The sequence below is a fragment of the Triticum dicoccoides genome, chromosome 2B (genome assembly GCF_002162155.2).
Source record: "Triticum dicoccoides isolate Atlit2015 ecotype Zavitan chromosome 2B, WEW_v2.0, whole genome shotgun sequence".
In the NCBI taxonomy this organism is placed as follows: Eukaryota; Viridiplantae; Streptophyta; class Magnoliopsida; order Poales; family Poaceae; genus Triticum; species Triticum dicoccoides.
The window spans coordinates 809,974,013-809,984,136 of NC_041383.1; positions in this window are offsets into that span (position 1 = coordinate 809,974,013).

Consider the following 10,124-nt stretch of genomic DNA (forward strand, 5'->3'; position numbering starts at 1 on the left):
GGCCTCCTTCTCAAGAACCCAACCCAACAAAATACGTGCGCAATCTAGCTGGTACCGCGGAGAAGCCAAGTTGCAACAGGCGTCGTCTGCCGTTCAGCTCTCAGGAGACGCCTCCAGCTGCCGACTTCACCGAGCCTTAGATAGGCGAGGTGCGAAATATTATCAGCCCAAACACACTCAAGAAGGCGGTCTGTGAGCAGAACTCGGTCCCATTACAGGAGAAGAAGAAGGCACGCAAAAGAAAGACTAACAAGGGTGCGAGCCAGCCGGCACCGAGTACGATCCGTGCTCAGGACAGGCCACCTTCACCTGAGGATATCTCGAGGAGGGTGCATGTGGCGGGTAGGGCGATGCTACCGACAAATATTCTCAATGCTGCAACTGGTGCTATGCGGAGTCTGCATGACAGTGTTCTTTCTTTGGAGAAGCGGCGTCTCAGAGAGAAGGATGTGGCATACCCGGTTTTCGCGGCCAAGGTGGCAGAGGGCAAGGGCTTTGTGGATAACTCCATCGGGCGTACGATCGTCCTGCGGTTTGATGACATCCACGCTATGTTGAACCTTCATCCGCTGCACTACACCTTCGTTCGGCTATTTTCGCTGAGTATGGAGATGTGGATCATTCGCGACAAGACCCCGGACATCGTGATAGTCGACCCCTTCTACATGTGTGCCAAGATCTTGGGCAGCACTGGGGACCGGCAAGTCACGAGTTCTTACCTCGAAGGCGTCATTCTGGCAAACCAAGATAAGGATAACTTCCTCGTGCCTTACTTTCCCGAGTAAGTCCTCCCCTCAACCGGCCCGTAACATATGAATTCTTAGATTTCGATCGTTTTTCTTTTAACATTCCGTGTTTTCTGCAGTGACACACATTGCACGCTCATCCTCCTAAGCCCCAAATATTCCATGGCCACGTATTTCGACCCGGACAGTCAGTCGAACGTAGACTACACAAATGTCAAGAAGGTTCTTGATGATGTTCTCCCCGGCTACGCCAAATCTGGAGGCACCTTCACCAGGCCTATTCGTAAGTATGGAAAGCACGTGTTCTCCCACAATACGACGTTCTGTTGCGTCAAGCAGCCGCCTGGCGGTCAGAAGGGTGCCTACTATGCCATCTATCACATGTGGGCGATCGTACGGGACCATCATCAACTTCTGCTGCCGAGTAAACTCAAAGATTGGGCCGCGAGCGTGTCGGCAATCCAGGACGCGGACATCAGACAAGAATTCTTTTGCATCCAGTTGGAGTTTGCGGAAATCATCCATCAAGATGTCCTTCGTACCTCGGGGCAGTTCTACCTCAGAAATCAACCGTCCAACAGTGACATCGACACAATGCTACAAATGCAGGCTGACAACGCCCGTTCTTTCATGACTCCCACGATAGACGGCGGCTTCATCCACGCTCCGGTCCCTTGAGTCGAGTCGAAAGCAGTGATGCTGTGTCTAGTTCTGAAACATCGATTGGCTCATGTTGTAATTAAACTTTAATGAACTTGTAGTATGTCTCTTTGGTTTCGAGAGTCGTTCAACTTAGATATAATCGATGCTACTAATGTCTTGCTTTTCTCTTCTGATTGTTCTGTTGCATACTTATATATTGCTTATGTATTGTCTGTGAATTGGTACTAACGTTTCGTTTGGCTAGTGCATAGCGATGCCGTCGTATGTCGTGTACAAGAGTAAGGTTCCCGGAGTCTACGACGACTGGGAGGAGTGTCGGAGACAGGTTCACCGATTCAGCGGTAACAGTTACAAAGGGTACACCACTAGGGCCGAGGCTGAATCTAGATACGCCCGCTATCTAGCGGGAGAGGGGAGGGAGCGTTGGAGGAACCGGATGAAGACGAGTTTCATCGTGATGATGCTCATCGTGATGACCGCAGCTCTCTTCTATGTGATGGTAGTTTAGATGATCGATATCGACTTGTAATGTGAAGACAAACTCGCTACTCGCGGTCTCGAGACTTGTAATATAATGTTCTATCTTTGTTCGGTCTTTTCAATTCGGAGACTAATATGATGAATTGTATTCAGAGACTAATATGATGAATTGTATTCAAAGACTAATCTTCTATTGTATTCGATGAATCTGTTGTTGATGTGTGTTGTCTATATTTTGTCCAATTATACATTTTGCAACCTGTGCAAAAAACAGAAAATAAAAAAATAAAAAAAACCTAATATTCATACTAATGGCGCATCACATCACAGTGCGCCATTAGTATGCCAAAGGATACTAATGGCGCATCATTAAACAGTGCGCCATTAGTATGCCGAAGTTACTAATGGCGCATCTTGTTGTTATGCGCCATTAGTATGCCAAAGCACCTGGGTATACATGGCTCCCTGGGAGGCATACTAATGGCGCACTGTTGTATATATACTAATGGCGCATCCAGTGTGCGCCATTAGTATACCAGATACTAATGGCGCACCAGTGGTGCGCCATTAGTAAAATATACTAATGGCGTGGCACTAATGGCGCACCACTAATGCGCCATTAATGGCCAAATTAGGTGCGCCATTAGTAGGCCTTTTCCTAGTAGTGATACCCTCAAACATAGGAGGTCTCATGAAAGCAGCAAAACCACTTGAGGTAAATTGCCTATAATAAGGTTTTTGGATTGTTGGAAATATGAGCAATTTACCGAGTGATTTTATTAACAGAAATACTAGATAAAGCATGACTAGTGTAGCAGTGATAAAACAAGCCATGCAATTTGACAAAGAGAAGGTAAACAACATCTTCATATATGAACCGTAACTAAACATATCTTGAGCAGACAGTATAGCAAGTTGCATATATGAAATAGAGTCTAACATATCTAGGAAAAATACTAGAACAAGGAACTGTAGCAGAATCTCTAATAGAAAGGGGAAGAACACGTACGGGACAGGAGCAGCAGAAGCGGTGGACTTGGGGTTGATGTCCTCGCCAGCCATGTCGTCGAGGAGGTCGTGGACGTCGGGGAAGAAGTCGTCGTCGGGGAAGTAGTCATCGTAGTCCGGGGCGTCCGGGGCGAAAAAGTCAGTAATCACGCGAAGCGCTCCCCAAAAACCTTATCACCCTTCTCCCATACAGGACTCAAAAGGTGCGGTTTCGGAGGCCTACTGTCCCGACTCGTGGTGCACACCGCAAGCCGAGATGAGGAAGACAATAGCAGCGCAGAGATTGGAACCGGTGGCGAGAGGAAGGAGAAGTTCTGGTGCATGTCGGAGCTGAAGGGAACGCGGGAGACAAAACGAACAGGCAGCAGCCCAAGAAGCGCGCCGTTCGAATTCAGTGTCCAAAGACAGAAAAATGTTTCAGCTTCCGAGTGACCTTTCGTATACCCGTAGTGCGTGGCAAAAATTTAGACATCGGCTCGGCTCATTCCCGCAACCCGCGGCGCGGCAGGGCGCGTCGTGACGAGGCGTGGCGAGGCAGGCGGCGGAGGAGGAGCGCGCGTGGATGTCCCTCTTGTTCTCATGCTCATACAAGTGGGGAAAGAACCTCCCTTCTAAGGAGGTCCAACTCCCATTCAACTAGCAATGTGGGACTAAACTTTAGTAGTATCCCTTGCCTTGCACAAATGGGCTAAGTGGGCTTCTAGGATTTATTTAGGAATTTCTGAAATAGTTATTGGGCTGTCCCAAAAGAGACTAAATTCCAGCAATCCCCCACCAGATCCCAGAGGCACACAAAAATTGCCTTTGGTTCCAAAACAATGTTTTATATACCGGTACTACAGTGGAGACTGTTAAGTTGAACTTCCACCTAGAACTCTATGCTACACTAGTAAGCAATTTGGACAGTGGACTGGGCCTTGAACTGCAAGTTTTCTGCGAATCTAGCTTCACATAAAGCCTTGACCGATACGTGGCTACCGTGGGTCTTCCCCGTGGGTGGAGCTTATGCGTCATACTCTGAGACCTTTCATGAGTTTACTAGAGAGATCCCTAGCTACCCTCATAGATTGTGACGTTTAACAATCAGACTCATATAGGTGCGTTCTTCAAAAGATGTTCTGCAGGACAACATCTCTGCTTCAAAGAGCCACTTAGAACACATTAAGATATACATCAACCTGCCATGCAGATTAGGAGAGTATTGCATCTTCATGGAGTGGTATTTTTAACAGTAAGGATACTCTCCTCCCAGTTCACCAACAACTTGTCTTCCACATCTAATTCACGGGATCTCCGATCACAAAGAATAGGTTACCACTCTGAACAACTCATATTGTGGGTCTCATACCCATGTCCCTCGATGCATTATCTATCACATTATGTGATAGACCCTTAGTAAAAGGATCTGCCAGATTTTTAGACGTTTGGATATAATCCAATGCAATAACTCCGGAGTTTTTCATTTTTTCTGACAGACTTTAACCTTCTCTGAACATGTCTTGATGACTTCATGTTATCCTTTGAGCTGCTCACTTTAGTGACCACAGTTTGATTGTCACAGTTCATAAGGATACCCGGTACAGGTTTCTCAACTACCGGCAAGTCATTCAAGAGCCGACGAAGCCAATCTGCTTCGACCGTAGCTGTATCTAGTGCTGTGAGTTCTGCTTCCATTGTTGACCTCGTTAAGATGGTCTGCTTGCAAGACTTCCAAGAAACAGCGCCACCTCCATGAGTGAATACATATCCGGTCGTGGCCTTTATCTCATCAGCACCCGAGATCCAGTTTGAGTCACTATACCCTTCAAGCACCTTTGGGTGCCCGGTGTAGTGAATTCCATAATTCGCAGTGCCTTTCAAATAACGCAAAACTCTCTCTAGAGCTTTCCAATGCACATCTCCTGGTTTTGAGACAAACCGACTCAGTTTGCTAACAGCAAAAGAGATGTCAGGTCTTGTAGCACTGGCTAAGTACATAAGCGAGCCAATAATCTGAGAATACTTCAATTGATCTCTAGCAATTCTTCGATTCTTTCGAAGGAGCACGCTAGCGTCATATGGTGTTGGAGAGGGCTTGCAGTCACTATAGCCAAAGCGACTCAAGATCTTTTCCACATAGTGAGATTGAAGCAATGTAATCCCACCACCATCATCTCTCAACAACTTGATGTTCAGAATGACATCAGCCACTCCTAAATCCTTCATCTCAAAACAGCGAGATAGGAAATCCTTGACCTCCTTAATAACATTCAGATTTGTTCCAAAAATTAGTATGTCATCAACATACAAGCAAAGCGTAACTCCCTCGCCCCCACCATGGCGATAGTACACACATTTGTCAGCTTCGTTCACAACAAAGCCTGCAGCTGTTAAAGTTCTTTTGAACTTCTCATGCCACTGTTTGGGTGCTTGCTTGAGTCCATACAAAGATTCAGCAACTTGCACACTTTCCCTTCCTGACCATCTATTACAAACCCATCTGGTTGTTCCATATAGATTTCCTCATCCAACTCTCCATTTAGGAAAACAGTCTTAACATCCATTTGATGAACGAGAAGACCATGTGAGGCAGCTAGTGAAAGTAGAACTCGAATAGTGTTTAGTCGAGCCACAGGTGAGTAAGTATAAAAGAAGTCTTCACCTTCCTTTTGGGTATAACCCTTAGCCACGAGCCGAGCCTTGTACTTTTCGATAGTACCATCAGGCCTAAGCTTCTTCTTGAATACCCATTTGCATCCTATAGTTTTGCACCCATAAGGACGATCGGTTATCTCCCAAGTTCCATTCGCCAAGATGGAATCCATCACGCTATGAACCGCTTCCTTCCAGTAGTCAGCATCTTCCGATGCATAGGCCTCCGAAATAGAACTAGGAGTATCATCTATGAGATACACAAGAAAATCATCACCAAAGTACTTTGCTGTCCTCTGTCTCTTGCTCCTAGTAGGAACTTCATTGTTCTCCTCCACAGGACTTTCAAAGTGTTCCATCGAAATGGCAGGTTCGGTAATTGTAACTAGTTCCTGATTCGATGAACTAGGCATCTCCTGATTAGATGAGGTAGCCATATCCTTCATGGGAAATATATGTTCAAACAAAGTCGCATCATTCGACTCCATGATCGTACCGACATGCATGTCAGCTACCTCAGATTTTACAACCAAGAATCTATAGCCAATGCTATAAAAAACATATCCCAGGAAAACACAATCAACAGTCTTTGGTCCAAGCTTCCGCTTCTTTGGAATTGGAACATCGACTTTCGCCAAACAACCCCATGTTCGCAGATAAGAGAGTTTTAACCTTTTCTTCTCCCATTCCTCGAATGGAGTTATCTCTTTGTTCTTTGTGGGGACTCGATTTAGGACATGACATGCTGTCAATATCGCCTCCCCCCACCATGCCTTGGAGAGACCCAATGTGTCTAACATGGCATTAACCAAATCAGTTAGAGTACGATTCTTTCTTTCGGCCACCCCATTTGACTGAGGTGAGTAGGAAGGCGTCCTCTCATGGATTAAACCATGTTCCGCACAAAAATCATCAAATTCGTTGGAACAATACTCTCCACCACGGTCAGACCTAAGCCTCTTGATTTTTTGATCAAGTTGGTTTTCCACTTCAGCTTTATAGATCTTGAAAAAGTTCAAAGCCTCATCCTTAGATTTCAGAAGATACACATGGCAGTATCTAGTGGAGTCGTCAATTAACGTCATGAAATATTTCTTTCCACCTTTTGTCAAAACACCATTCATTTCACATAGATCTGAATGTATAAGTTCTAGTGGTGCAAGATTTCTCGTCTCCACAGTCACGTGAGACTTACGAGGTTACTTAGCTTGCACACACACTTGACACTTAGATCCCTTGACAGTCGTGAAACTAGGGATTAAGTTCAACTTCGCTAGTCGCAACATGCAACCAAAGTTAACATGACAAAGACGTGAATGCCACATATTTGATTCACTATTGTTGCAAATATGATTAACAACTTTATTGCAAACGTCTGATAAGGATAAACGAAACAGGCCTCCTGACTCATAGCCTTTACCAACAAATGTTCCATACTTGGATATTACAAATTTATTCGAGTCAAAGACAAGCTTATAGCCATCTCTGCATAGAAGAGATCCGCTAACATGATTTTTATTGATGGAGGGGACATAATGCCCATTCTTCAGCCGCACGTTCTTCCCCGAAGTAAACTTCAGATCGACCGTGCCAACACCACGAACAGAAGCACTTGAACTGTTGCCCATTAGCACGGTTGAAGTCCCTGCGGTCTGATAAGACGAAAACATGGAAATATCACCGCATACATGCACATTAGCATCCGTGTCAATCAACCAGTCAGGAGAATGACATCCTGAAAGAATAGTGGGAAATATACCATACCCATCATCCTTCATGTTAGTGTTTCCAATGACAACATTAGTGGTCTTGCTGCCTTTCCCAGGATGACGCTTGTCATAGCGATTAGGACAACTAGGAGCCCAATGATCAGGATCTCCACACACATGACAAACACCTTTCTTCTTGTCACTCTTCTTCTTGAAGTTCGTGTGTTGTACAGCCTTGTTCTTCCCATCAAACTTTGCTTTACCATCAAGCTTGCCCTTGTTCTTGAACTTGTGGGACGGGAGGTTTTTCTTCTGTACCAGATTGGCACTAGATCCTCCCTCAATACCTCGAGCACGTGTGTCCTTTGCTCTCGCCTTTTCTTCCACATCAAGAGTACCAATGAGATCCGGAACGGAAAACTCCTGTCTCTTATGCTTCAGTGAGGTAGCAAAGTTCCTCCATGAAGGAGGAAGCTTAGTGATGATACCCCCGGCAACAAACTTGTCCGGTAGCATGTAATTGAAGTGCTCAAGTTCTCTAGCAAATGACTGTATCTCATGAGCCTGCTCAACCACGGAGCGCTCTTCAGTCATCCTATAATCATAGAATTGCTCCATGATGCACAACTCAGTGCCGGCATCCGAGACCCCAAACTTGGCCTCAAGTGCGTCCCACATATCTTTTCCATTGTCAATTGAGGCATAAGCATCAACTATGTTCTCACCAAGAACACTCAAGAGAGCATCCTTAAACAGAGTATCCATTTTCTGAAAAGCTTGTGCCTGTTGAGCATCAAGTTCTCCTCCAGGTCTGCCAAGAGTGGCGTCATAGCAACTCATGGTTTGAAACCATAAGACTGCTCTCACGTGCCACCTCTTATAGTGGATACCCTCAAACATAGGAGGTCTCATGGAAGCAGCAAAACCACTTGGGGTAAATTGCCTATAATAAGGTTTTTGGATTGTATGAAATATGAGCAATTTACCGAGTGATTTTATTAACATAAATACTAGATAAAGCATGACTAGTGTAGCAGTGATAAAACAAGCCATGTGATTTGACAAAGAGAAGGTAAACAACATCTTCATATATGAACCATAACTAAACATATCTTAAGCAGACAGTATAGCAAGTTGCATATATGAAATAGAGTCTAACATATCTAGGGCAAATACTAGAACAAGGAACTGTTGCAGAACCTCTAATGGAAAGGGGACGAACACGTACGGGACAGCAGCAGCAGAAGTGCTGGACTTTGGGTCGGTGTCCTCGCCAGCCATGTCGTCGAGGAGGTCGTGGACGTCGGGGAAGTAGTCGTCGGAGTCCGGGGCGTCCGTGGCGAAGAAGTCAGTAGTCGCGCGAAGCGCTCCCCAAAAACCTTATCACCCTTCTCCCGTATAGGACTCAAAAGGTGCGGTTTCGGAGGCCTACTGTCTCGACTCGCGGTGCACGCCGCAAGCCGGGATGAGGAAGATAGCAGCAGCGCAGAGATTGGAACCGGTGGCGAGAGAAAGGAGAAGTTCTGGTGCATCTCTCTGGGAGGAGCGACATCCCTTTTATAGGCGCAAGAGAAGGAGGCGAGAGGCTGCGCCCGGAGCTGAAGGGAACGCGGGAATTCAGTGTCCAGAGACAGAAAAATGTTTCAGCTTCCGAGTGACCTTTCGTATACCCGTAGTGCGTGCAAAAATTTAGACATCGGCTCGTTCCCGCAACCCGCGTCGCGCCGAGGCAGGCGGCAGAGCAGCGCGCGTGGATGTCCCTCTTATTCTTATGCTCATACAAGTGGGGAAAGAACCTCCCTTATAAGGAGGTCCAACTCCCACTCAACTAGCAATGTGGGACTAAACTTTAATAGTATCCCTTGCCTTGCACAAATGGGCTAAGTGGGCCTCTAGGATTTCTTTAGGAATCTATTATATATTTAAAGTAATATACGGTGAATTAAGGGCAAGAGAAATAGCAAAGAAAATCCCGCATTAATCAGAAAATACTGGCCCTTGATCTGGCAAAAATTCATTATAAAGTATTGTTAGCCATTCATTCTGCATAACAACATAAATTTGGTGGACCCAGACTAACCTCCAAATAAAATCACGTGAACAACACGTCTAACTTTTTTCTGAGTTGGTGCAACACGTCCAACTAGAGTCCTAATGAAATATGTCTACTTAGCTACTAGGCGCCCCCCTCAAAATAAAACTACTAGGCGTATATATTTACAAAGAAAAGAACTACCAGGCATCCATGTTTCATTGTGCGTAACAACATAAACTTGGTGGACCCAGACTAACATCCAAATAAAATTACGTGTCCAACACGTGCACACTATTGATCTCTTCCTTTCATAAAAAATTAATCTATTCCTAAATACAAATCATCTCTTGTACGTATGCGTTCATATCAATACAAAAAGTATAATATTTTAAACATAAAAAAATAATAAATTTCTTAAAAGAATATGATAGCCAACTGCTTGGTAAAATATACACTGACCAACTTTCATGAAAAAAATATTTCACGACCACAAAATTATGAATATTTTTTATATTCAATGATCCTGAATTTGAAACCAAAGAAAGAGAAATATGATCGAAAATGCTAAAAAAATCAGAAGTATCTGATCGTTTATTTAATAGACCTTCTCTTTATTAATAAATTATAGCCCTTACATCTTCGTAACCTGGTGAACCCTAAAAAATAATGTACCCCTCACATATAAAAAAGTATAACACGTACACATTGCAAAACCTTAATCCATCAAGTAAAAAAAAGTACGACCCCACACATATCCATCTGGCACGGACATATCATTAAAAAACAGTGCATACAAATGGAACAGAGCCCCCACCCTTTTAAAAATACAAGCACATACATATCCCTCCAGAG